The sequence below is a fragment of the Drosophila erecta genome, unplaced genomic scaffold, assembly GCF_003286155.1.
Source record: "Drosophila erecta strain 14021-0224.00,06,07 unplaced genomic scaffold, DereRS2 tig00000021-arrow-pilon, whole genome shotgun sequence".
In the NCBI taxonomy this organism is placed as follows: Eukaryota; Metazoa; Arthropoda; class Insecta; order Diptera; family Drosophilidae; genus Drosophila; species Drosophila erecta.
Genome location: NW_020825198.1, coordinates 15,539,140 through 15,564,945, shown reverse-complemented (window position 1 = coordinate 15,564,945; position 25,806 = coordinate 15,539,140). Strand labels below are relative to the sequence as shown.

The following is a 25,806-nucleotide window of genomic DNA, read 5'->3' as shown; positions in this document are numbered from 1 at the left end:
TGCGGCATAAAGTTTATTCTTGAAAGGGGCATACTGCCCTTGGGGTCTCAGCCAGTTGATGACCCCGCACGCGATTTTACCTCTTTATTGCTGGCGACCGCAATTCGCATTCTGTCTCGTGAATATTTCACGCTTTTTCTAATTGCCAACCGACTTTGTGATACGTCGTTTTTGTTTGGCTCTTTTTTCAACTGATTTGCGATAGAGAAACAAATGCTGTCAACGCAGTCGGAAGATAAACAAAATGAATAGAATTTTTTTGCCATTGTTGTTGTGATTATTTAACTGTTTTTCAGTTTCAGTTGCCATTGCTGTTGTGGCATGCTAAAACAAAGGCTTGTCATCCAACTTCGGTCATATGTTCCAGATATGATTAGAGCCATCTAGCAAAAAGAGCAAACAAAAAGCCAATTGGAAATTATTTTAGCTGGCATCATACACACTCATATGAATATACATATATTTTTTGGTCATGGGTTTTTTGCAAGCTTGTCGCTTGAGTTAACTGATATTGATAACTGCGTGTCAAGTTATCACTACATTTTTTTATTGGTCAATTAATAAAGTTTGGAAGTCGGAATCCAATAAGGAAATATTAAAAAAATGCGTGATAGCCTTATTATCAGGGTGAGGAATTTAAAGGTGAGAAAATATAGAAATATGTGTCACAGCTGAACATTAAAATAAATATTAAAGAAAAATGGTTTTAATAATTTAAACTTAAATCGAGTAATCAGCTTAAAGCGAGTTTTATAATTATTTTTGATTTGCATATGCCAGTTAACGAGTCTAATTAATAAATGGTAAAGTAAATGCACATGAACACATGTATTTATAGCAAATTAATTCTGTATACTTTACTAATTCAGCGACAACGATTAAGTACTAAATATAGCCGCGCAATTCGATGTCAACCGAAATAAAAATATTATACAAATTTATTGTCCATGTGCGACTGGCAGGCAGATAGGCGGAAAGACAGAAAATGCAATATCTAGAGGCGCACACGATCCGATTTGGCTGTACATTAGTCTAAATATAGGCGAGTCTCATAACACCGTGCCCCGAAAGTCCCTCGCCCCCCCTCCCCCTGCCTTTCCGCCTTATAAAGCGGTTCTGTTCCAGTGACAAGCCAGCAAGCCAACAAGCCAACGAGCCAACAAAAACAATGACATTACCGCCAACAACAATTCAAATTCAACTTGTTTTTGATTAGATCATTCGAGGCGAAATGTCAGTCAATAAAGGGTGGCGCGGCGGGGAAAGTGCGGGGTGGTTATACTTGGACCCCACCCCATCCCCCTCGGCTCCACCCATTTAACCTGCCGCTGGCGAGCGATAATTAACTGAAATAGACCCGTGACTGTCAGCCGCAAGACATTCTACATAGATACACAAGTATGTACACAAATCCATACTCTATGTGCGTACAGTGGGTTTAAGAGGTATTCAAGGTGCTGCAGCCGATGATATCTTGCCTTTAAGCCAACACTCTTGCGTTCTATGAAGTTCAAAACTAAAGCGCATTTCTTAAAGCTTTCATTAAAGATTTCAATTCATTTCATTAAAGCTTTCTGCAATTCGTGAACCCTTATTTCTCAAGAACTTATAAGTTTAAGACCTGTATTATGTTTATTTGCATAAGCATTTACAAAAACTATAATTTAATTTATATGCATTTCTGGTAGTACGCTTAAGCACTTTTATGACAGTCGAAAATGTGCAATTAATATAAACACTCCAACGAACTGATTTGCATGTGTGCAGATATGAGGACACATATTTTTATTTCTGTTCTATGGGGGTGTCGTTAAGCACTTGAGTTGCAATTACATTTCGCAACGAGACTGCAGAAGTGGGCTAGTTAAAAATGTCAAGAAGAAGTACCGCACTGAAAGCCATAAAAGCAAAAACGGCCAGAAAAGAAGAACAGAAAAGCTGGGCTAAGAGACAGGCATTGAAACTTTTCGGCATACACTAAGAGAAATGGCATACAAAAGCACTTTGTAATCTCTATTAGAAATTTTGGCACAGAAATGTAATATTATATGGTTTGAGTCTTAGAAAGATAATACTCGCAAATGGGAATACCCAAAAAATACAATTACTATTTGTTATGCAAATATACTATTTAAAAGAAATTATTGAGTGGTTACTAGTATTCAGAAATCTTTGGGGGTATTATATATATATGTGTTTAAATCCTTGAGGCTTTCATTTACTTTTCTTTCTGCTGAAACCGTGGCAAAAGTTTTACCTCCATAATCCCACTGCCAGTGGGTTTCGTACCAGGTGCTTAAGACCATTCACTGATTTTTTAATAACTCACGACTTTGGCCATGGCTTTGACAAGCTGTTAATGGCATTAAAAGAGGGGTGGAAAGGGGGGAACTGGAAGCCTCGACTGCAAAGGAAGCAAATTCTTCGACGAGATGGAGAAAAAATTGTTGGTCATTTAACAAAAAGCAATTTCGCTCAACACAACTTGCTTTGAGAATTATTCTTCTATTTTTCAACTTTTCTCCTGCCGTAATTGGTTTCAATTTGAAATCGAAACGCATTTCAAAGAATTTCTTTGGTGTGTTCTCTGAAATCTAGTTTCCTCTGCTGTCGCTGAAATTCGGACAAACATTTTTCTGTGGTTTTTCTATGTACATGTCGGAGTGATAGAGATGCGATTGGCTGTCCTAGGCCGCATTTCTGTCGACTTTTCGGCCAGAAGAAGCAGTTTATGAGATACCACTAATTGGCCATAAAGCTGTATGAAATTCATGTGCCGGTTTTTCCCACTTTCGTGGCCAATTAGTCACCTAACATGAGGTTTGGTCAATTTTTGTGATACCCTATAATCCAGCAGAGGAAAGGCATATGCCGATAAGTGGTTATCAAAAGATTTTGTAAATAAAAAAGTTTAATTTCATGGTCCCTTTTTTTTTTAAATATGTATTGGCTCTAAAACTTAAAATTGTTTAATAATAAAAAACAATTTAAAACCTTTCCGTTATTACCTAGTCATTATCTATCAATCGCATTGTTTTTTTTTTTTTATTATTGCTCCCTTGTTTTTGAACTCTTTTGATAAGCTTTAAGGTGATAAAACGCTGACCATGCTGATAATTAATTTCCCTCGAATGTTATTGCTCGCTATAAATCAAAAATGCTCGCGTGAAATACACAAAAGTACAAATATTTATTAATGCGGAACAATTGAATTTTATTTAACCTTAACCACATTTGGTTACAGAAAATATGTCATAAATAAAAAGAAACAATTACGTATGTAATTTGTTGGCATTAAGTAGGAGCAATGATTTAAAGAAGGCGTAAAATATCTGTGCTTTTTTCAATTATTTCTAGAAAATCTCTTTTCACCCAATCAAATATTTATGTTCCATTAACAATTTGCTGAGCGACACTTGACAGGACGATAAAAACAAATACCCACAAAAATCGTTTAAAATATTTATGCCATTAAAAATGTAATTTCAATAAAGACGGCGAGAAAATTCAATTAAAGCAAAATTTGTGTGCCACCACAGAAAAACCAAAACGCAATCCAAAACAAATAAAAACGCAGAGAGAAAAAACAGTGCCAGCATGGTAAAGCTACTGGATAACTTTTCGTTCTATTTTTCAGCCGGGTTTATTTACTTTGTTGGCCATTTTAATGAACCCGCTGGCCAATAAATAAACCCAACTCCCCGATAGCCGCTGAACTCCATATTAATTAGTGGGCAAGGGGGGCCAGTAGCCTTTTTGGGGGCCATAAGCTATAAAATACTCAGCTGCAGTTTGGGGCGCATCTATTGGACCAGCTTAGCCAAGTAAGCCAGCTTTTAACCCAGTTAACAAACCTACCATGACGCACCTGCAAAAGAGAAACAGAAACCCGAACGGAGGCAAAACTCAATCTAAAACTAAAGCCATTTCCCTCACCGAAACACGTGTTGGCAAAACAATTTTCCAACTATCTCCCGTCTGCAAATCCCATCCACCCACGAAGACGAAACTTTGGCGAATTCTTTAAAACGAAAACAGCCATCAGCGAATTCATCTCTTTGCGCCCCCAGCTGCAATATTTGCGCATTTCCTGTCGTACAAATATTTCCCTTGTAGCAGCTTCCCCTCCGTTTTTCCTACGTGAATGCCACACTGCTATACCGGTAACAGTAGTAGTTACAATGTCAACAACAACACGGCCGACGGATCCGGCGCAACACTGTTGCCAACTAACTTTCTGGCCAAAAGAGTTTTTTGGGCACATGACGATTATCTTACACACTTACCAAAGAGCTTAGGCGTTCATTTTTTAGTTTTGCAGTAATCTCATACAATGACAACAAACATTTAAAAATATATTTTTGAAATATAAAGAAATTGCATAAAAGTCTTGCCTATAACAATCCATTATTTATCATTGGATCTGAAGAGCATGTAGTGCTATTTTTACTGTGCAGTTCCGGAATACGCAGACTTTTTTAATATTTTTAGAGTCCCGCCTATGGAATAAATATTTGCACGAATTTATTGTTTATCGTGATGTGATACGTTATTTATTACTTACATGCAGGAGGAGCGCGAGGAGTCAGGCTGAGCTTTTTGTTTACCTCTAGTGTCCCATTCCCCAGTGGGTAATTTGCTCAAAAGTTTCCTCTGCAGATGCATTCGCTGGAAAAGTGAAAGAGTCGCAGACAAAGGCTGGCCTGTACCGCTAAACAAAAGCAAACAATGTAATGCCAGCAGCAGCGACCACGCACAACGAAAACAACAAAGTTGAGGCAGACCACGGGCGTCAGGAAAATGGATGGGTTTGAGGGTAAGGGAACTGGGGGACTGGGGGGGAAAGCCGAGGTAGGAGTCACAAACTCAGCTGTAGTACTGCGACAAAAAGGAGCAGCTGTGCTAGCTCCTGTGATAGTTAAACTTTGAAGGTCCCAGAAGACAATGTTCATTTAGTAGAATACCATTTTCAAGATGGTTTTCTGACATCATTCACGTTTCCCGACTTAAAATATTCCTTAGCATACACTTTAGGTAATTTCTTTGAAAGTTTGTTTTTAACAATATAGATTATTATAGATTTGAGCCTCAATAGCATACCATTAAACTGGCCAGCTAATTAGCCAGAATGTAATCATTTACAGATATACGATTAATGCGACTTTTATTGTTTTCCATGTGGTAGAAAAAGAAGGGGAAGACAAATGTTGCCACAGCTAGAAAAAGGGAAAAAACACTTTTGCGGGGGAAGAGCAGCAAGTGGAAACAAAGCGACATGTTGCGCCTGAAAGGCTCTTTGGGTGGGGAATCCCCACCCACTCACACTCCCACAACCCGGCACAGACGCAGACGCAACGGTTGACCTTCACTGGCAGCACGTGGTGTCGGATTTGTAACCAATCCGAGGTTGCCGAATGTCCTGGCATCCAAGGGAGGTGACGGCTGGATGCGGTTGTCTGAACAGAAGTCCGGAGTTAGCTTTAAGATGGATGTACATACATACAAGTACATATGTTCTTGATTGTTTCACAATTTCCAGTGCGGAAGAACCAGTTTTGGTGTCACTCTGTGTTTGTTTGGTTTCACTTAGATAGAAACTTCTACTTTAAAGGGGATTTTCTTGAAAGTTTGTTTCTTTACGACTTGACACCAGCTGCACAGAAAATACAAGATAGTGAGGGCTTTCTTAAATGAATTACCAAGTTATTACAATTTGTAACTCAGTAATAGCTACTTTAATATTTAGTTCCTATGTTTTGCTTACATAGTTTTTATTAAATGTATTTTATTAGATATTAAAGCCATGAACCTTCGTTTGAATGTAACAAAACTAGCTAAGTAGATGTAGCTGTTTAAGATAACAGCTTATTGATACAGTATGTAAATAATTATATTATAAGTGTGATTACCTCTCACTAAATGAGCAAAAAATTTGATTTTGTGATTCAAAAAATGTTGCCACTCGAATAATGTGCTTTTGACGTTTTCAAGTGGCTTAGTTTCGGGACTAATCCTCCACAGCTGTTTGTTTTATAAAAACCTTTTCAAACAGATATGAAATGGCTGATTAGATTAGGAAGCAAACACATTCCTATTTACGGCACTTTGGCACATCCCATTTGGGAAAAGCGGGACCCTCAAAATGCTTTATAAAGACCAGGCCCATTAACGTTCAACGTCATCCATTTATTGTTATTTATATTACGCAATTCCAGCCCTCTTATCGCCAATCAAATAATTAGAAAAGGTGAATCAGGTGAAGCAGGGCGAAACCCCACAATGCCAATACAAATTATGGAAGTTGCCCTTTTGAGGTCTTTAAGGCTTCTTTATAACAAGAAGAAAGGGAGAGAAAGAAAGCGACATGCCATGGGAAATAGTGATAAAAGAATGCAAAACGAGTTGCCTACACAGAAAGAAACCGATGCTTAATTATGGAGAAACTGTAATTAATATTGTGGGAGAGAATTTATGTAAGGGCAATGTTTAGGTTCCCCTACAATATCATCATTGTTTTTATACGCCTAAAGTTTTAATGCTGCTTTAATTTCTTGAATTAAATTTGAATTTGTTATTTTTAAGGTTATTTTAAAACGATTTAAATGGGCACTTTTCCTTTTTTGGGAAGTATTTATATTCTATATTTTTTAAAAATTGATGTTTTGTTGTGTGCGGAAAAAGAACAGCTACCAGTTTGTTTAACAAAGTGGTTTTCAACACCCCATAAAAAACATTTGCAAAAAGCAGCGAAAAAATTCTGGGTGAGGAGGAAAACGCCGGCAAAGGCAGCAGTAACAAAGGAGCAAAAAAACAAAAACACAGAAAAACAGTGAAAAACACAGAAACACAAGCCCAGGCGATTTTCCCACTGTTTCCGCACGTAAAAGTAAAAGGCAAATAAATAACCGTTGAGAGAAATGTAAACAATGCAGGCTAAAGATGCACAGCAGATGAACAAGAAGAAATAGCAGCAGATGAAAAGATGAAAAGAGGAAAATGCCAAAAGCACAAATGGCAACTGAAGCCGGTTCAAGTTGAATTTTCCTCGCAAGGTTTTTCTTTTCCTGTGTTTTTTTTTCTATTCAGTTTATTTTGTGCTTACGCATACTTCGCACAGATTTGCAGTCTAGGAGGGCAGACCAACTGGCAGACAGTTGGAAATTGAAGTGGAAAAGAGTGGAAATATAACTACACCCAGTTCTAATGAACGAGCTAAGCAGAGAAGGAAGGAGCTAACCGAGCAAAATGGAGATGGGATAAACAAAATGGACAAAATGGCTTAATTTATGGGGTTTGCTCGGCTGGAAAATCCTGGACATTCTTTAAGCACGTTGCAGAAGGAAAATTCATGATTGGACACAAAATAATGCAAATGACTTTCTTTTAACATTCACAATCTGCTAACACACAAGTTCCTTAAAGATTGTGGTTATTTAGTGTATTACCATCAAGCATTTACCAGTGAATGCGCGAATTATATCTATAAATATCTTACTAAATATTATGATTGATCATGTTTATTAATTGGCTTTATATACTTTGTTTGGTCAGCTCTTTTGCAATAAATAATACATAAACAAATTTATTTCGATATTAGCACGTTCTAATTTAGTTCAAATTTGTTTAATTTATTTTGTAGAATTGTGCTAATAGGTTTTTTCAGGTTTATTGTAAGAGCAACATGAATTATTTCTGTTGACATCTAGTGTCAACGAGAGCAAACATTTGCATAAAAAATATCTAGTTTATCACTCGTGGCAAGTAAGATTTTAAATACAGTAAAAAATGAATTATTTCTAAAAAAAATAACGAAAAATTACGTATACGCAGTGTGGCTCTTAAATTAATGTTTTGCGCGTGCCTAAGTGAGATGAATTTTGGAAGCAATCAAATAGACCTAGACTGTGAGTTACTTTAAAAATGCCAAATCGAAATATAACATGAAATATTACGTATACGCCAACTGTTCCAATCAAGTGCTTTGTGCATAAGCCTGGAAATTTATAAACCAATTGAACAGAGCAAAAAAGTGGAACAAAATCAGTGATACAAAAACGGGAAACGAAAAACGGCAAACAAGTGAAATGGAGCAAATCTTTAAGCAAATGTCGAGTGGGCGGCAATTGATAAACTGCACAAAGTGGTCGGGGGAAAACACGGGAAAAGCTTGGAACATTTTTGGGGGGTAGGGAGGTAGTGTGCTATGAACACACAGTGGCGCATTTCCTCCGCTCCTTTGCCGCCAGGACAGACATTGCCAATAGCGCAACGTTTCGGAAACAATTTGAAGGCCATAAAACTTGATGTGGCAGCTGTCATAAAGGAGGCGACACCAGGCACAGATTCTACCCCCATTTTCCGACCTCCAGAAGCTAGGTGAAAAGTGCGACGGCACTTAAGATGTGGAAAGTACGGCAGGCGGAAGATTCAGAAACGAACACGGCAAAGGCAAACAACAAAGCAGCAAACTCCGGCGGAGGAAAAGGCGGCAAACGTCGGCAAAAACAAACAAATAAACAACAAGCAGCTGTTTTTGGTGCCGCCACGGAGAGAAAAATAGAGAGCGAGCTGAGAGAGAAAGAAAAATGCTGAGAAAGAATGGTTTTCATAACAGCTCCATGTCGGCTACAGTAATCGCCCTGAAAACGCAATGAGTTTCGTTTATAATCATTTAAATGTAATCATTTTTATTACAGTCTATTCATTTTAATAAGATCAGGGACAATAAGCTGAATTTTAATGAAATATATAACTAGCTTCAATATTTCACTCCGCCACTGTAAACTCTATCTTCTCTCACCTGCCTGCTTTCTCTCACACTTTGCCAGGCTCTCTCCCGCTCTATCGCAATCTCTCTCTTTCTCTTGGGCACTTCCTGTGCAATTGCTTACCGCCCACCTATCGTACGGCACTCACTCATTCATGGCCAGACTATAGTTCTCTCCTCCCCGCCTTTCTTCCTAAAAGTAAGCTGCGCCTATTGGCAAAACCAATACAGTTTAGGTCAAAATAATAGCAAACAGGGTTGCCTTACATATAACAGAAGATTGTAAATATAAAACTTTTTAAAGGGGCTATGAACGTAATATGAACGTAGATTAGGTATAATAAATATTAGTCATAATGATTAATGAACTAATAATGATTTTATAAAAACGGTAAATATAAAATGATAGGCTTTCTTGACTCTTTAAATTCTGCTACCGGAGTATTCTTATTTTGCCCTCGACTGTGCGGGCAAACACACGAATGGGAGAACGAAGGCGGCGACGCCGACTGCAAAACGACGCTGCGGCATTTTGGCGCTTGGCATGTTGGCCATGTTTCGAAAGGTTTGGAACGGCGTTTGCTCCGCAGTCGCCGTTCTGCTGCTGCGAAGCAAGCAACAAAGTTCCGCAGCGGACTCGTAGCCAGTTGAGTTTAGTGCCGTAAATACGGCCGTAAATACGTGCGGATACGGAATACGTCGTTTGCAGCACGGGCCTCAAGCCTTTTATTACGTATACGAACCGCGTGCCGCCGTTTGGCAAACTTTAATAATTTCCATGAGTGTCACAAGGCAAATATGAAGCCGAAATGTAAATGAAAATGAGCGGGCCAGTCTAAAAGCGCAAAAAAGATAACAGCTGGGCACACAACAATAGTTGGGCGAAATCAATGGCGATAAGGCGTCAAATACTTGAAAAAAGAATGGCAAAATAGAAATAGCAAGTGGTTAAAGTGAAATGAAATATAAAAAATGTATCAAGTCAAATAAAGAAAACCCAAAGGCATACAATAACAATAAAGCAAACTATTATTCAAGGAAAAATAAATAAAAAGCAAAAGAAAACACAAAAAATGAGCAAAAACCAATATCAATAGAAGAGAAACACAAAAAAGTAAAAGCAGCAAAAATCAGCGGAAAAATATGTGAAAAGGCAGCCAACACATCAAACCGAATATAAAGCAAATTGTAATTATTTGCCACTTCAATATTTTTTGCCCATTCACGTGATAAGAAAATGGTAAAAGACCTCAGATAGACATATAGATTGTATGCACCATTTTCAAAAGGTGGGGACATATTCCTCGATTTCCATTTCGATTTCGATTTAATGTGAGTGCCGGGCGAGCAAATACAAATAAACAAACAAATCAAGCACAATAGAGTTCTCTTACATTCCGTTCCGATTCACACTCCTCCAGTACGGCCCGTTTGATTCTACGGGAAATGCAACACAAATATTAGCAATGCCATAAAACAATAAACCCGAACGTATTAATTGCAATCTTGTGATAGCGAAAATATGGAAACGAAAAGCCAAGCGAAACGGCAAAAATAAACAAACAGGAGGTAATACACGCAAACTATTTAGTTCCCTAACAACAGGATCATTAAGTTCACAATAACAGAATAACAAAAGACACGATTTACCCAAAGTTTGTTAATCTAAAGCCGGATATAATATAAACTCTCTTTATTATATAAGTGAATACATTGATATTAGAGCATAATACCTAATAAAATAATAGAACCCCAAAGTAGCTACTTAAATACATATGTACAATACATTTCAAGGTCGTTGAATTACTAAGTCGACTGATTTTACCGACTTTAATTACCAAAACGAGACATTTTTAAAAACATGAGAACCAATATAAATTCTGTACGAGTTTCATTTAGCATTCAAATTTCGCATTCTCCACATGCTTATCATTCCTTCATATTTGACAACAACAAATTCTCAGAATAATTTTCTTTTCCCCTTTCGGCTGCCATTTTCTAGCCAATAATTGGTCTATATGTTGGCCAATTGACAATTGCTGGCAATGACAGCTTTAAGCTTTTGGCAGAAGAAATATGAGTTTCGGGCTTATGCTGAACAAATAAAGATGCCACGAAAATGAGTTGAAATTTCAAATAAACGATCTTGTACGATTTCCGAAAAAATACGCTGCATATGTATCCATTTATTATAAAATGACAATTAAATTGCTTATTGGTATCACGTTATCGGCTTGAGTCCTGTTTTAAAAAAACAAATGACCAAGATTAAGCTTAATAACTCCAAATAATGTCAAATGTACAATCTGTGCTTAAACACATATTTTAATAACCTTAAGCGAAACTGTCTTTATGTTTAACGAAGAGCCAATTTAATATTCGGCAATTTAGTTGACTAATTAATTAGGACATTTCTATTATTGCTGCTTGAAATTCATGGCCGATTGCTACCAATTTCGGTTTAAAACTTTTAATTAAAATACTTATTTATTGCCTAAACCGGTAATTCCACCAGGTCCTATTCCAGTTTCGAAGCTTTACCGCAACGAAAACAGAACTTTAAATACTTTAATTTCATGGGGGAAAACTTTCGGAATAAAAGCCAAACCATACAAAAATCGAGTGCCAATAACAACTTGTCCTTAGACACCAAATTGGCCGCCATGAAAGTTCAGTTGCCAAAAATGTAGGAGGAAACAGATGGAGACCAGAGGAGTGCGGTCAAGTGGGGAGTGCCGAAATACCCTGCAAAGTGCAGGACATAAGGCATATTGCTGAAAAATAACATATTAAATACTTGTTTAGTATTGGTCATCCATTGTAGTATTAGTATTGGTCATACCGGGATAAGTCATTAAACTTTTCTTTTTCCCATGAATATGTAAATATTTTACTTACTGCCTTTATTTTTATTATATATTAAAACTCGATTGAATTTTCATGATACACAACATACGTGTAAGGCGGTAGATTTCGACTTTTGTCATACCCCAAAAACTCGACGCCCTAAAAAGAAAAGTAAGAAAAACAATAACAAGCAGCAGGAATAACTTTTTCAATTGGCTTCCGCTCTTACAAGATTTATCCAAATATAGATATATATCGTGTGTGTGCGTGTGTGTGTGTGGGATTAGATGGAATCATTCATTTCCTCGGATCATTGAGTAAGTGAGTTTCGGTTGGCTTTCCCTGGGTTTTCCTTTTGCTTCTTATTTACGCCCGCAATTTGTGCTGACAGCTCCCATAATTTATGGCAGCCCACTTATTGATTACGCCAGAATCGCTCAAAGGTAAATTTCATTTTCGGCTTTAAAAGATTGTTATCAAACTGGGCAATAGATTTGCTGCTCTGTTCCACTTGGCTTTTTCCACTCTTTTGCCGTTTAACTGCTCTTCCGCAATTGCGGTCGTAATTTGCTGGTTCGCCCTGCTTTCGGAAAACTCAACAGTGGAATCAAAAAGCTTCAACTTTCTGTTCAAAACAAAAAGTTTAAAAAGTTTACAAAACCTTTTTATCATACACTTGTGTTTTAAACTCGCATAATATTTTATAATAGGTAGAAAATACATTTTTTTCCCGATATATTTGTTTGAATTTGGTTTTCTGATCAAACATTGTTACTAATTCCTAGAGTTCGCATTTTAATTTGGTCTTAAATGCGCAAAAGGTTTTTCAGATATGAACACATAAATTCTACTCGGGAAAAGTGCAATTTTATTATTATGGTTTTATTGTGTGACAACCATCTTTCGAAAAATTCAACAGTTTTTCGAGGTTTGACTTTCCACAATCTGGGCTGAACTTCTACAACAAGTTAGAGCTATAGAAGATGGACTGTATTTCAGTTTGGACCGCTGGCCAAGCGGAAACGAGAGCTGCCTCGTTTTGGCGGCAGCTTCCAGCCGTTTCCGTTTTCCGCTAGCTGGCCAAATTCTGAGCGACATTTTTTTTGGTTTAAGCGAAACGAAAAGCGGGGGCACGTGAATGTTTTGTTGCAATTGTTTGCAATTTTGTTGCCACCACAAAATGGGCAACTGTTTTCGGGGCTAATCTGTTGCCAATTTGTTCCCTTATTCGGCCGTCAATTTTGGCCTGGTCGTTATGCAAAGGCTTTAAGTGCTTTTCACTAGATTTAAAGGTTTTTCCGGCTCTGAGGTTGAGGGCTGAAAATGAGATTTACATATATTCCCTTGCCTGCATTTCACTCGCCATTCGCATAAAATGGTATTATGCTAATTGTAAGCGCTATAGCCTGCTTTTAGAATTTACTCAAAGGAGATTTTTTTTTTTTTTTTGCATATTTTTGTTTTCATACAGATTTTTGTTCATCACTCATTTGTTGTTAGCTTTGGCTAATTAGAAGCGTGCCCCAATTGCCTTGCCGAAATTTATGCAGATAAAGTCGGATCTCAAGGGAAAGAAAAAATAAAAGAATGCTTCAAGGAACTTCCCTTTGTTTGAAGAAAGGAAGTGGTAAGAGTTTTTGAGTTAAAGTTTCGGGAGGCAGACATTGCCTTTTTGCATTATTTCGGGAAATCTGCCTACAGTTTATTGCTTGTGAATTTAAGCTTAAGTTTTTTCTTATATGCTGAGATTTTGATGCTTATAACAATCTTAATAAAAAGATTGTGATGGTGAGATACTAAATTTATGACAAGTTATAAGGACATGTCCCCAAAATGTATTTCATAAATAAATCTGCATTCCAATATTCATAAAGTCATGCCTGCTTAAAGATTCATTCCATAAAAAGCATCGATTGGAATAAAAGGAGGCACAAGAACCTTCTAAAACTTGATATCTGATTGCCGTTGGCTGTAAGCCAAGCCACTTAAGTGGTAATGTTTCCACTGTCTGGGTTATTAAAGTTAAGCCAGCCTATTGTTGTGGCCATCTTTATTTTCATGGGGACTTAGGGGCATGGCATTAAATTGACAGCCCATTCCCGTGATATCTCTCAGGAGATGATCAATAAAGCCAATCCCTAGCAGCCAATTGGCAGGTCTTTCACCCAACTTAAAGGAGGAAAATTTACGACTCGGGGTTGTGCAACCAACAGAGGGCAAAAAATGAAAATGATTTCAAAATTCATTCGTGTGTAAAAATGGCAAGCGAGTAGAGACATTGGCTTAATGGATGCCGTACCCACAAAAGCGGGCTATACAAAATTGCGACCAGAGGCCTTGGGTGGCGGGAAAAATGTGGGTGGAGTTTGCCGAATGGAAAATCCATTTATCAAAACGGCGTCCAAAGAAACCGCAAACGCATCGCACACTTTGACGCCAAACAAGTAGCAACAACACGAAACAAATGATTTAAATTAATCCACTTAAGGCCACTTAAACCCCGATACTAGGAGTCGAAAAATGTGTGCTGAATTCCCACGCTCCTGCAAACATATAAATTCATATATTTATATCCCTGTTCATGCTCGAATTATCTGTGGATGAGTGTAAAATGTCAAACCCAGGGCATGGTGTGGACTTCTGTGCGGTATGAAATGGCATGGAATGAATGCAAGGGAAACCAATATGGGAAAAATGTGAAAGCATTCCATTCCATCGAAGTGGACTGTGCACTTTGAAGGTGAATCTGCTTGAATATTATATGCACTTTGAGAGTGCCAAGTGGGCGAAGTGCAAATAAAGACGTACCAATCCTTTCGACAGGCTTAATATTGCTTTAAATTGGTTATTTGTTTAAGGTGATTTTAAAGGACTTTCTTGCTTTTCTCTTCGCCAGCTGAAATGGTTTTCTGTGTGCAAAATATCTCTGTGGCATTATTAATAACTATTTATTATAACTCACAAATTATTATATATCAAATTATTTATAATTTAATTGTGTAGCATATATTAATGCCTTATAAGGTTTTAACCTATATTGAACCATTTAAAATTGATGAGCTTCTGTATTGTTGATTTCTCCTCTTAAATAAATAATTAAGGCACTCTGATTTTCCAACAGTGTTTCTGTACTACGCGCGTCAGTATACAAATTATAAATAAATGGAATAATACTGTATTTTCTTTGATATACTATCTGCTTCATACCCCGTTGTAAATCACAAACCTCCCATTCCTCCAGAGGGTATAGCCCACGAATAAGTGGGTTTGATGGCTTGACATATTGAAAAAGGAAGCCGTTGGAAAAAATATTTCGCAATTTCAATATAAAGCCTGGCGGCATGCTAAGGCGGCTAAGGACAATCGTGGGCGGCGCCACGCCCCCCAATGTGGGTCAAACTACACTCGTACTCTCTCACGCAATTGTTGTTGCCTGGAGCGTCGGAGGAGGGGGAGGGGCCCGCCAGGAAGGTCGGAAGGTTGTCAACGTAACGACCCCAAGCCGACCCGCTTTTGGCCAAGGCGCCGGCACCAGAAGTGGCAATAAAAACAATCGGGCCCGCATATGCTGGACTTCCCCCGCTGAGGGTGGCAACCCTGTCAGTGGTCGCCCCCAGCGCTTTTAAAGCGACGTTATCGTCTCTGCGGTTTTTTTTGTGGTCCGTGATTTCTGTGCTCTTTGATCAGCCCGCAAACGGGTATGATGTTCCAGAGATACACGTAGTCTGATCTGTTAAAATGATGATATAAAAGGAAAGTGGTATCTTAAGAAACCTATGTATTTCATCATGCATGATGTACGAAATAGGAAGATGTGCATTTTCAGAGAATGTGGCAACTCTGAAATGGAAATAAATGCCATTAGATAATATTTTACTATCACAGCTAAAACTCTATTGTTGCAATTAATTGGGTACGTCAATATTCCTGAAAAGTAACTATTCTAGTTTCCTGGATTTTTGTTGCCCATTACTACCTAAGTTCAGTGTGCAAAACTAAATATAAATACATTTTTTAACACGTCTTATTTTATTTTTCAATTTAGGCTTGTTAGTTATTTATTTTTGTTTCGCTGCTACAATGAATGATGTGGTTTTGGCTTCTAAATAATGTCGATAAAGCTATTAAATCACGCCAGATAGCCTATTAAAATTGCTAGACTGGTGTACTGGGTGTTTTCTGGCTTGAAGGTCTAGTGTGCCATGGGCTTCCTGATTTCGTTCTCCTGCTTTTTGTTGCTGCTCAGCCGTTATAGTGCCGACATTTTATTGCTGCATCCTTGCAGTTTTTATAGACCCATCCACACATGGCTTCGTCCCACAATTCTTGCACCCCCTCACCTTCGCTGCCCCTTCCTGTTTGGCACGCTTACACAATGAACCCACATGCATATGTGTGCCTGTGTGCGAATGTCTGTGTGTACGTGTCCATATTTATTGGTGTGGGTGTTGGTTTTACGTGTGTGTTTGCGGTCTTTCACACATCCTGTTGCAAATTCGTTACTTACTGTTATTTTAGTGCATTGTGCGGCCGACGGAAGTTGAATTGAAGGAAGTACCAGGACTCGGATCCCGAACATATTTAAAAGCTTGCAGGCACCGAAAAAAACACCCCTGAATAAATTTTATTTAATTTATTTATTTGTCGTTGACAAATTCTTCATAAAAAATTGTAGATTATAAAAATCTTGTAATTGTTGGTATGGATATTAAGCAACAGTTTTGGCAATATATTTTATACTCTCATATATATTTGAGATAGCTAGTTAATTAATAAGTGTTGTTCTGTTGCATTTTTTTTTTTAATATTTAATTTCGTTACAAATTTATTCTGTGTATGCGTCGTAAGCACCTCGCATTTTGCACACCAGATTTTTGCATATCGGCAATTGCCATGTGCAGCCCACATTTCTTTCAAGGTAAATTTCCCAGTTCAAAGGAATGAGATTTTCGGTACGATAATTACAACAACTGGGAAGTGTGAGCGATAGATGCAGACGGAAATGTCAAACAAAAATAAGTAGGAAAAGCAGTAGAGCCGAAAATGGGAGAAGGCTTGTGTGCATGGGCAACCATATTGGGTGGCAAAATGTGGGAGAAGGAGCTTCGAAGGAAGCACACACACGGTTCCCTATTCAGATTTCGCTCTTTATCACTTTTTCTGCCATCTTCCACAGATTGGAGTCCATATGCTCATCCTTACAGCAATTTGGCTCAGCGGGCTTTTTTTCACAGCTTTTTTCGTGTTCCAACAGGCAAAAAATGTGAGTCCGAAGGTAGAAAAAAACGTGCTGAATCCGAATTTATATGTACACTGAACGGGTAAATAAAGTATTAAACAAACAGGAATTCAAACGCAAACTACTTTAAAAACACAACCTAATTTCACACGGTTACTTAATTTTTATGATTAGTGCCTACTAAATAGATGGGTAAAAGGTTTAAGCTGTTAAAATATTCTGCCAAATATTTAACTATAGTAAGAGAATAAAAGTTTCTATGTTACACTTGTGGCAAAGAAGTTTATGTCTCCATGCTATATTCTTCACAAAGTAAAGATACTTTTTCTGAGGGGCAACAAAAAGCTCGTTAGGCTAAATAGAAAGTAAGAAGATAATCGAATAGAATTTTTACAGTACTCGTTGAGCGTTCGTGCTTCATTAGATAAGTTACGTATTGAAAGTGGAGATAAAATAACTGCCAGGTGATATCAAAGTTAGATAGTGACCTACAGTTAGATAAGGTCTTGCCAATAGATAGCAACTTAAATGCACAGTAAATTAAGATAAAGTGATTAATAGACCTTTTAGGGCGTCCGCTATAAAGTAAATTCCCACCCCATAACATCCACATACCTCATTCAATTTCCCAAATATTGGCAGTCAAGTCTGCAAAATGTGCGAATGCCTCGCTGAACTCAATAATTCGCTTCAATTGCTGCCAATTTCCACCGCCATTCATCTGCTTCCAATTTGTTACTGGACGAAATATCGTCATAGCTCTGCACTTTAAATATTTTAATCCCAGAAACAAATGTTGCGTGGGCAATAATAATTTATATTTGTGAACAAATTAAATAGCAAATTGACGATATATGAACGAACTTTCAAATTAAAACGCCTATAGCCGTAAAATTGGTCATAAACCTCAGGAGCAGCGTAATATTTATATTTATTCCTTCAGTTGGCAAAGGACAGCGTACGACCTTGAAAGTATTTTCAAAATATTTTCCGTGCCATCATGTTCTGCGGCTGATTTAGTGGGTGGAGGACATTTTCACTACAATTGACAGTTTCGCAAAGACCAATGCTCTTTGAATTTGAATAATTTATGCTAAAATAAGGCTCGAATTTATTAAATTACAACAAATTGCTGAATGGGGAAATATGCATGGATGATTTACAAAATTTGCTTTGGTTCCTGAAAGTATTATTGTTGTAAAGTAATTCAAAGACAAATTTTATCAGGAAATATGTAAAGAAGAACGAGGACTGGAATCTAAATCGAATTAATCTGTTGGTTTTAGATGTTTAAGAGCAGAACGGTTGAATACAAAGAGATTTCGTTTTGCTTAGTGCAATCTGAACCTTTTCTTGAAGGACGAAGCGATTGCTGGGAAAGTTCAAATGTTGAACCTTGATGTTGGTTTTTAATTTAATCCGGGGGCTTACCCTGGCAAACTTCATATCTTCCCTCTGTGATCCTCCAAACTCCGGTCTAAGCCTTCAATTGTTGCCACTGTCAGGGGCTCATCATCATCATCATCATCAGCCTGGGCCAAACAACAGTTTGAAATCATAACAGGAAGCACGGCCCACCACCAGGTGGCCAAACTACTGCCCCTCGATCCACCACCCACTTCCAGAAACCCGACCCACCCAATTAAGTCACCCACCCACAGATTGCTACGTGGCTCCGTCTGGTGCGGCTCCTCTGAAGTCCGCCCGTCCGCCCGTCCCTCTGTCCATAATAAGCCCATATAAGCTGCTATTAAACCCTTTCAGTGGACGAAGACGCCTTTAATACAAATTTGCCGTGGTGTGTGTACTCTCAAAAGCCAATTACGTGCCCCAAATGAAGATTGAGTCGGCAGGAAATGGAAGCCAAACTGGGCATAGGATTTATAAGATCACGTGCTCAATTATTAAGCCACTAAATAAATAAATAGCGGACCAGCGACACGTGCCGCATCTAACAAAATCACTCTAACACCCTGTCAGTTATGCGGCCATCCTTCCAAACGTCCGTATCATAAACTTTCCCACACACACGGGGGCGCACAAAGTATAAAAAAAGGAATTTCATTCATGGGCTCATTACTCATACGCAGTGTTGGCCCCGTCCCTTCAATGGCGGCAACGTTTTGTGGCTTCCGCAGTTTAATTAATCACAAGGATGGCCAATAACGTGATGTAATGGACAAAGAATGCGTTTATTAAGCGCGCCTTTAATAGTTCATTTAGCTTATGGGATAATTAAGAATTCAACGTCATATTGTGCTTCCACTTTTAAGGAGCACACAAAGCTTAAATGAGCTCTTCGTTCGCTCCATATTTTAATTTTCTTCGGCTCTTTGATTAGTCCTTCTGTGAATTTCAAATGGCCACAGCTTGTGAAGCAAAAACCAATCGCATTATAATCCCAGGTGGCATTGTGTGCCATTTTTTGCCATCATTCATTCCCCCCAAGGTGTTGCGACCCCGTTTATATTGGGATGATAAAAATCGCGCAATTAGCCGGCGTTGATTTTCGCACACAGGACGAGGAGCAGCCCGCAAACACATTATAGGAGTATATATAGAACTAGAATGGTGCCGAAGCGGTCCTATGTAGGTCTAATTTACGAGCAGGGTGCAAAAATAATTTACGTTCCGAGCGCAAGGGGGGTGACAATGCTTTTTCCACTATTTGGGAGGCGCGGGGCCTGGAAGAGTTTAAGCGAAGGTGCAAATTAAATCAACATGCATATCCGTTTGACACCGTTTCGCCAAAGGCCCCAACTCGCCCCTCCGCACTCCACCCCCTCTAAAGGGAATTCTATATCGCTGGGGGTTGTATATTTTCCGGGGTTGGGGCTTGACTAGTGGGGCTCTACAAAATGGCGTACACATTGCAAATGACCGAAAAAGGGAAACTGGGTGGCAGTGGGTAGTGGGTAGTGGGTAGTGAAACGGTAACAGCAAATGGGGGAAATGGAAAATGGAAAAACTTTTGGCCATGTGTTGTGACTGTGTGCCCGTCTATGCTAACCTTGTTTAAAATCTGGGACGCATAGATATATGGGAGGTGGCATGCGAAGGCATCGAAAGTGGCAGCTACAATACAGGCAAAGGACGATAACAACTTTTCGGCTCCTTTACAGTGCGAAAATATTTCGAAACTCGGTCATCATAGAGTCTTATTTACCCGAATTTCCCATTTCGAACTTGTTACTTCCTAATCAATTTCGGCAATTATCAAACATCTTTACTACTTTTGGCTTTGATGGGATCATAAGAGTAGTACATCTGGTAGGAAATAGTCGAGGTATATCGACATATATACACATATAAATAATTCATTATGAATATGGAATGTTTGAAACTACATTTTCTGCAGTGTATTGGCCGTAGGGATGTGCTCAGTCCCTCAAAGGGATTTTGCAACTTCTGCTTGTGGTTTTTAAGAACAACAAGCAAACTGCATTAAGGCTCCAACATTAAAAAAAAGGATAATATGCACGCAGATATCCCATATGATGATATAGTCCATCAAAGATGATGGACTGTAAAGGGAATGTAATTAAGTTCGCTTACCATATTGAACGGAAGCAGCTATAATGAAATGGCCAACATTGAGTGATGGATTGTTGGAGCTTTGAAGAATAGTTTTGTGGCCGTGAATGGGAAAGGCATGTTCAAAGTACGATAATTCCTTGCGATACTTCAGATACACAAAAGGGTCTGTTGAAAAGATTTCCAAATAGCTGAACCCGGGCTAATCCAAAAAATATTGAATACAACAAAAACCATAACAATATATTTACTGATTGAAACTATTTATTAATTATATTTTTCTCTTGATTTCAGGTATGTTAACAGCGAATTAGTAAAGGGATAAAACGGAATAAGTAAAGGTAATAAAACGAAAAAATAAAAATATTTATAATTATTTTGATTAATTTATTTTTTACTCGTCTGACAAAAGAGCATATTTCTTTTTGCTTCATTTTTATCATCGACCGTTTATAAACAAGAATTCTGGGATTCCATCTAGTTGTTATGAACAATTTCCATACCCAAACGTTTGTGCATTTAAAATTCCTTAAACTTTGTCCCCTTTTACCGTGTGTTTCGACTATTCAATTTGGCCACGAATATTAAATAAGTGACTAATGTTGTTAATAGCCAACACCCGGAGTGTAAAAGCGCCAACAAAAATTGGCTAACAAGAAATTTGTTGGCGCATATGCTAAAAACATTAAGTGAAAAGGGGAAAAAGTTGTGACGAGGGGACGTGGCGTTGATAACGACGTGAGCGCTTGACACTCGCTTAAATAAAAGATTTTTTAATTAAAAATATTTCACCTGCAAAGTAGAAAAAAAGGCAAGCCGGGAAAACGAGAAAAGCGCCGACACAATTTTCCTCTTTGCGCTCGCATAAATAAATGCAACCACGCACAAGAAGAACACACCAACAACAATATGAACAAAGGACACCAACAACACCTTGAACTACACTAAGAAAACAGAAGAGCAATTTATGGTGGCAATTATTCCATCTATTGAAGCTAAAATTGGAAACACGGAGCTCGTTTTGGCGTTCTTTATATAAAATTGGGTCATAACTTGCTTAAGAATAGCACTTAAATGGTAGCAGTTTCTAAGCAGGTTTCCGTAATTGTTAATAACACAATTTGTTTTGCATTTAATATTTATTATATTCATTAAGCTTTAAATCTAAATTGTCTTATTTTGGTGTAGTACAGAAGAAGTCCTAAAATTTAAGAGCGTGAAACTGTTCAGTGTTTTTCTATCATATGTGTACTATATTTAGTCTTTTAAAATATGAATCATGTTTTTCCGTGTACAACTACACTAACAACAACGTGAGCCGCGGCAAAAAAAAACACCCGGAACGCAAAGAGCAATTTAACAACAAAGACACGTGCCAAATGGGCAAAGGGCGGCTGAATGAGGAAAAGTGGGCGGGGCATCGGCAGTGGGTCAGCGAAATGAAAATAAGCCGCGGGCGTAAATATAAATAAGTGAGCGGACCAGGCTACAAGCAGTAAAAGGGCAAGGGGTGGGGGAGTGGGAGTGGGAGGGGCTGCCAGCGGCAACAGGAGCAAGCGAGACAGCATCTGCGCGGTAAATGATAGGGGGCGAAAGGTAATAATTAATTCGATACGCAAACAATTGAGCTGTAGGTGGGCGCTTTAAGGTCATCAAGACCGCAATGACAGCTACAATAAACAAAAAAGGTCAAATGGGGGAGGAAACGCGAAGCAGCTGCACCAAATGGGCTTAAAACAGCAAATTGGAACATTATTTCGCGAAAAAGTTAACTTCCACGACTTTTGAACCTTCTATCTTGCAAATGTTTCATTACATACTTTATAAGAAACCCCAATTCAAAAATATTCATGTAATCGAAGATAATTCTGCTATTGGAATTGCAATCTACAATGTTATTAGAGAAACCTGCAATTTTGGAAATACCTCTGTTATTTGAGCTCAATCGATTTTCCGAACTTAAAAATGGCGTGACAACAATAAGTTTAATCCGCCATCTTTCACGAACTGTGTTTATAGATTTAGCTATCAACGGGTTGTTTGTTTATTTGTTTCGAGCAATACCACATATCATTCAACTCCCACAAGTACCGGGTACTTATAAGATAAAACGAAAAAAAAGAAAACCAACCGACACATCGTTAAGCTGGTGAAGAAAAATTACAGAAATAATGGCTGGCGACGCTTAAGCAAAAATGAAATGAATGAAATGAAATGAAATGAGGGTGGGGCGCTGGAGGCTTGGAGTTCGGGGTCCAAAAAGAGGAAGTGGGATCAGAGCAAGGACATGCCACGTCATGCTGATAGTGGGCGGAATTCGTTGGGTCCTTCGCTATATATACATGTGTCATCAGTAAACTTGATTGAGTAGAGCGGACGGGGGCGGGGGGCGGACTGGTGGGGGCGTGGAGGGTCTTAGCACGACGACGTGCTAAATTTTGAGAGATGACCAAGGCTTCGGTTAAATTGTGTACGCCAGTTGGCCAGTTGGCTGCCACACAACGAATTGCACTGGGGGAAATTCGCAACTTTTCACGGAAAATTCAAGGAAAATTGCATTTGTGCGAATGCCGCGGGGAAATCGCAGAGATGGTTGAAAATGTTTTCAGGAAAAGTGCGCTTTCCTTACAGGTCTTTCTGCGTTTTCACTTGCAGTGAGACATATGTATGTATACTTCCAAATGTATTTTCATCGGAGTGGGCAGACACAAGAAAAGCAGAAGTAAAAACCATTCCTTAAACATTAATATACATGGTAATTAAAAAGTATAAATTATAAAAGTAATAGAAATCATTGAGCACTATTGTGGCGAATTCTGTTATTTTTTAGAACGCCAAACATTTGGGAATGCAAGTTTAAGGTGCTTTGAGATCTTTCACAGGGTTCAGAAACATTTTCTCTCAGTCTATGAGAAGGACGTTGTGGGCCAGAAATTTGCCGTTGGTCACTACGAATGAAATGAACACATCACTGCAGGAGCAAATGGGATATACAGCACTCCATGATAATCAGTTGTGGACACTTTTCCTCGGAAGGAGTGTGCGTTACTGGGAAATTGGAGGACGGCGGCTTGTAGCCGGAAAGCTCAAGGGTGGGGGGGAAGTTCGTCCGGCAGTTTTAATATACATATTTACTTACTGCTTATGCATATTCAGCTGGAAATTGCTAGCAGGAAGTTGCATTCGAAAAGCCATTTTCAGCACACACACTTTTGGCGTTGCGGATAACAGTTTAGAATACGATTAGGAACTTGCTTAACTTAAACGTAGAAAAGTAACTTATTTTTGGACTATCTACGGTATAATATTGCATACTTAATTTCTGAATAACTTAATTTAATATCAAGCTTAGTTCCTTTTTTGTAAGCTGTCAGGTGCTTCGGAAAATATTGCTTAAATAAACAGAGTTGAACTAAATTGCTTAGCAGTTTAAATGTTGAAAGGCTGTGGATTTCTAGACATCTGCGTGCTTAGCTGCAGAAGCTTGGGCTGAACATTTATTTTACAATTCCTTGCAGCTGCAGGCACATTGCCTGAATGAGGTTAAAACTAAGTTGGAATTCGTCGGAACCACCACAAAACCTCCGAGAGTGCTTTTAGTGACAATATTTCGTAGATAAATCCGGGAGGCAGCAGCTCCGCAAACTCCGGCATACATTTGGTTGCCAAGGAATGCCATTCCCCGAGAGCAATTCATTTCAACTCGTTGAAACCTCATGCAAAGCACGCTCATTATTTTGAGTTTTTGCTCGTAAGCATTATTTCTCTGTCGCTTATGGTAAGCTGCTCAGCTTTCGGTTCGGTTATGCCCAAGTCACCCAAGGTGACATGCCCTGTCCATTTTGGCCCAGTCACTGGAAGTCCCTGGGTTCATGGGACCTGTGCCAGAAAGTCGAAGTCCCAAAAACCCAGCAAGACACACAAAAACCAAACAAAACGGAGCCAAGCGAGGCGGAGGAACCTTTAACTGGCACAAAATACACCTGTGACCCCGTTCGGCCAGACGCAGCAGGCACTGCAGACAAATCAGCACTGAAATTTAATTTGCATGAGCCACGTCTCTTCCACTCTTGGCCAAAATGGGCGTCGAACCGGCCGGACGGAGTCAACAAAGCGGAAACAACAAAGTTGGAAACCCAATTCGCATTTTCCCAGTCTCGGCGGAGGCTCAGCCCCAAACCGTTCACCCCATTCCGTTCGCCGTACTCCGAGCCCATCTCGGCCAAAACTCGACCTGACTCGAGACTCGGCTCACGTGCAATCGCTTTATTTGATTTTCATTTTTGGGCCAAACACAACAGCAACAGAAGCTACATGCCAGTGCCAGTGCCACTGCCAATAGCAAAAAGCAACACGATTGTTAGGAAGCACAGCACGGAATCAGTCTATACCCTTTTCATTTATGGTAAGAGTGCTGTGGAAATTCCCAGAATTTTAGACTATGAGCAATTTGTGAATTGAGTGCTTTGAGTGCTCCTTGCGAAAATTTCAAAACCCTATAATATTTGTTTATGAAAGCGGAAATTTCCAATTCGTTCCCATCTGCTCACCATATGCTCTTTCCATTCGTAAATAAACGCATTTGTCAAATGGATTTGGGGCGACCCAAACTTAAATAGCATCGGATGCTTGGCTGATTTTGCCAAAGGAACGTGATTAGCATCAACTCAAGTGGCCATTTATTTTCAAGGTAACTGGGAAGTAACACTCTTAATGCCACATAAAACTTAATGTCCTTGAATTATGCAATTGAAAAAATTATGGCATTGTTTCATAAATGAGTAACAAACTTTTCGGGCATTATCCGAGCTTGATTTGTAATACTATGTAATATGTAATATATTTATAAAAGTAGTTTCTTTTTATGGACACTTCTTCGTTGCTTTAAGCTCACGGTTTATTGTAGAGAAGTGAATTTTCCTAGGAATTTTATTAGCAGCACTTGTCGGAAGAACCTTTGCTTATGAAACTGGGTAAGTGCTGCTGATAAATTGCAGTTCGCAATACAACTTGCCCGAAATTATAATATCCCCAACGAAGTGCACAGCAACGGACGCAGTAGCTATGTATAACCTCCACAGCTTTCATTGCCCTGCCGTGTTTGGCCAGTGAGCCTGTGTTTTTTGAGCCACACTTTTTGGCCAGGCCAAAACGAGTCGTACTGGGCGCATTCAGTGGCAGACATTGCAATGGCCTCGCTAGGAAGCACTTGGGCAGCAGTTAAGGCAAACATCCTGTTCCCCCGTCTAATCACCAGTTTCATCTCGCAGTCACAGCCAACCCCTCTGCGGCGCCCCGCCCCCCACCACCACCCCCCTTGGCGGGTGCTAATGCACTTGCACTCGGTGCAAGCACATAATTCGCTGCCCTCGAGCACACATGCGAGAGCAGCCGACACTCGAGAGCCGCCACAAGTACA

The 25,806-nt window shown here is 38.9% G+C and overlaps 1 protein-coding gene across 6 annotated transcripts in view; it reads left to right on the top strand.

Moving 5' to 3' along the window:
* Positions 1-25,806, top strand: part of LOC6546318 (protein phosphatase 1 regulatory subunit 16A) — a 40,427-nt gene that overhangs the window by 5,921 nt on the left and 8,700 nt on the right. For 3 of the 6 annotated variants that reach the window (XM_026977014.1, XM_026977010.1, XM_026977012.1), the window contains exon 3: positions 20,682-20,728. The exons of 2 other annotated variants lie outside the window; for them this stretch is intronic. The gene's annotated coding sequence lies outside the window, so the exon portion shown is untranslated. Of the gene's footprint in view, positions 1-9,332; positions 10,337-20,681; positions 20,729-25,806 lie in introns of those variants that run through there. One more of the 6 variants, XM_026977013.1, reaches the window with a different exon arrangement.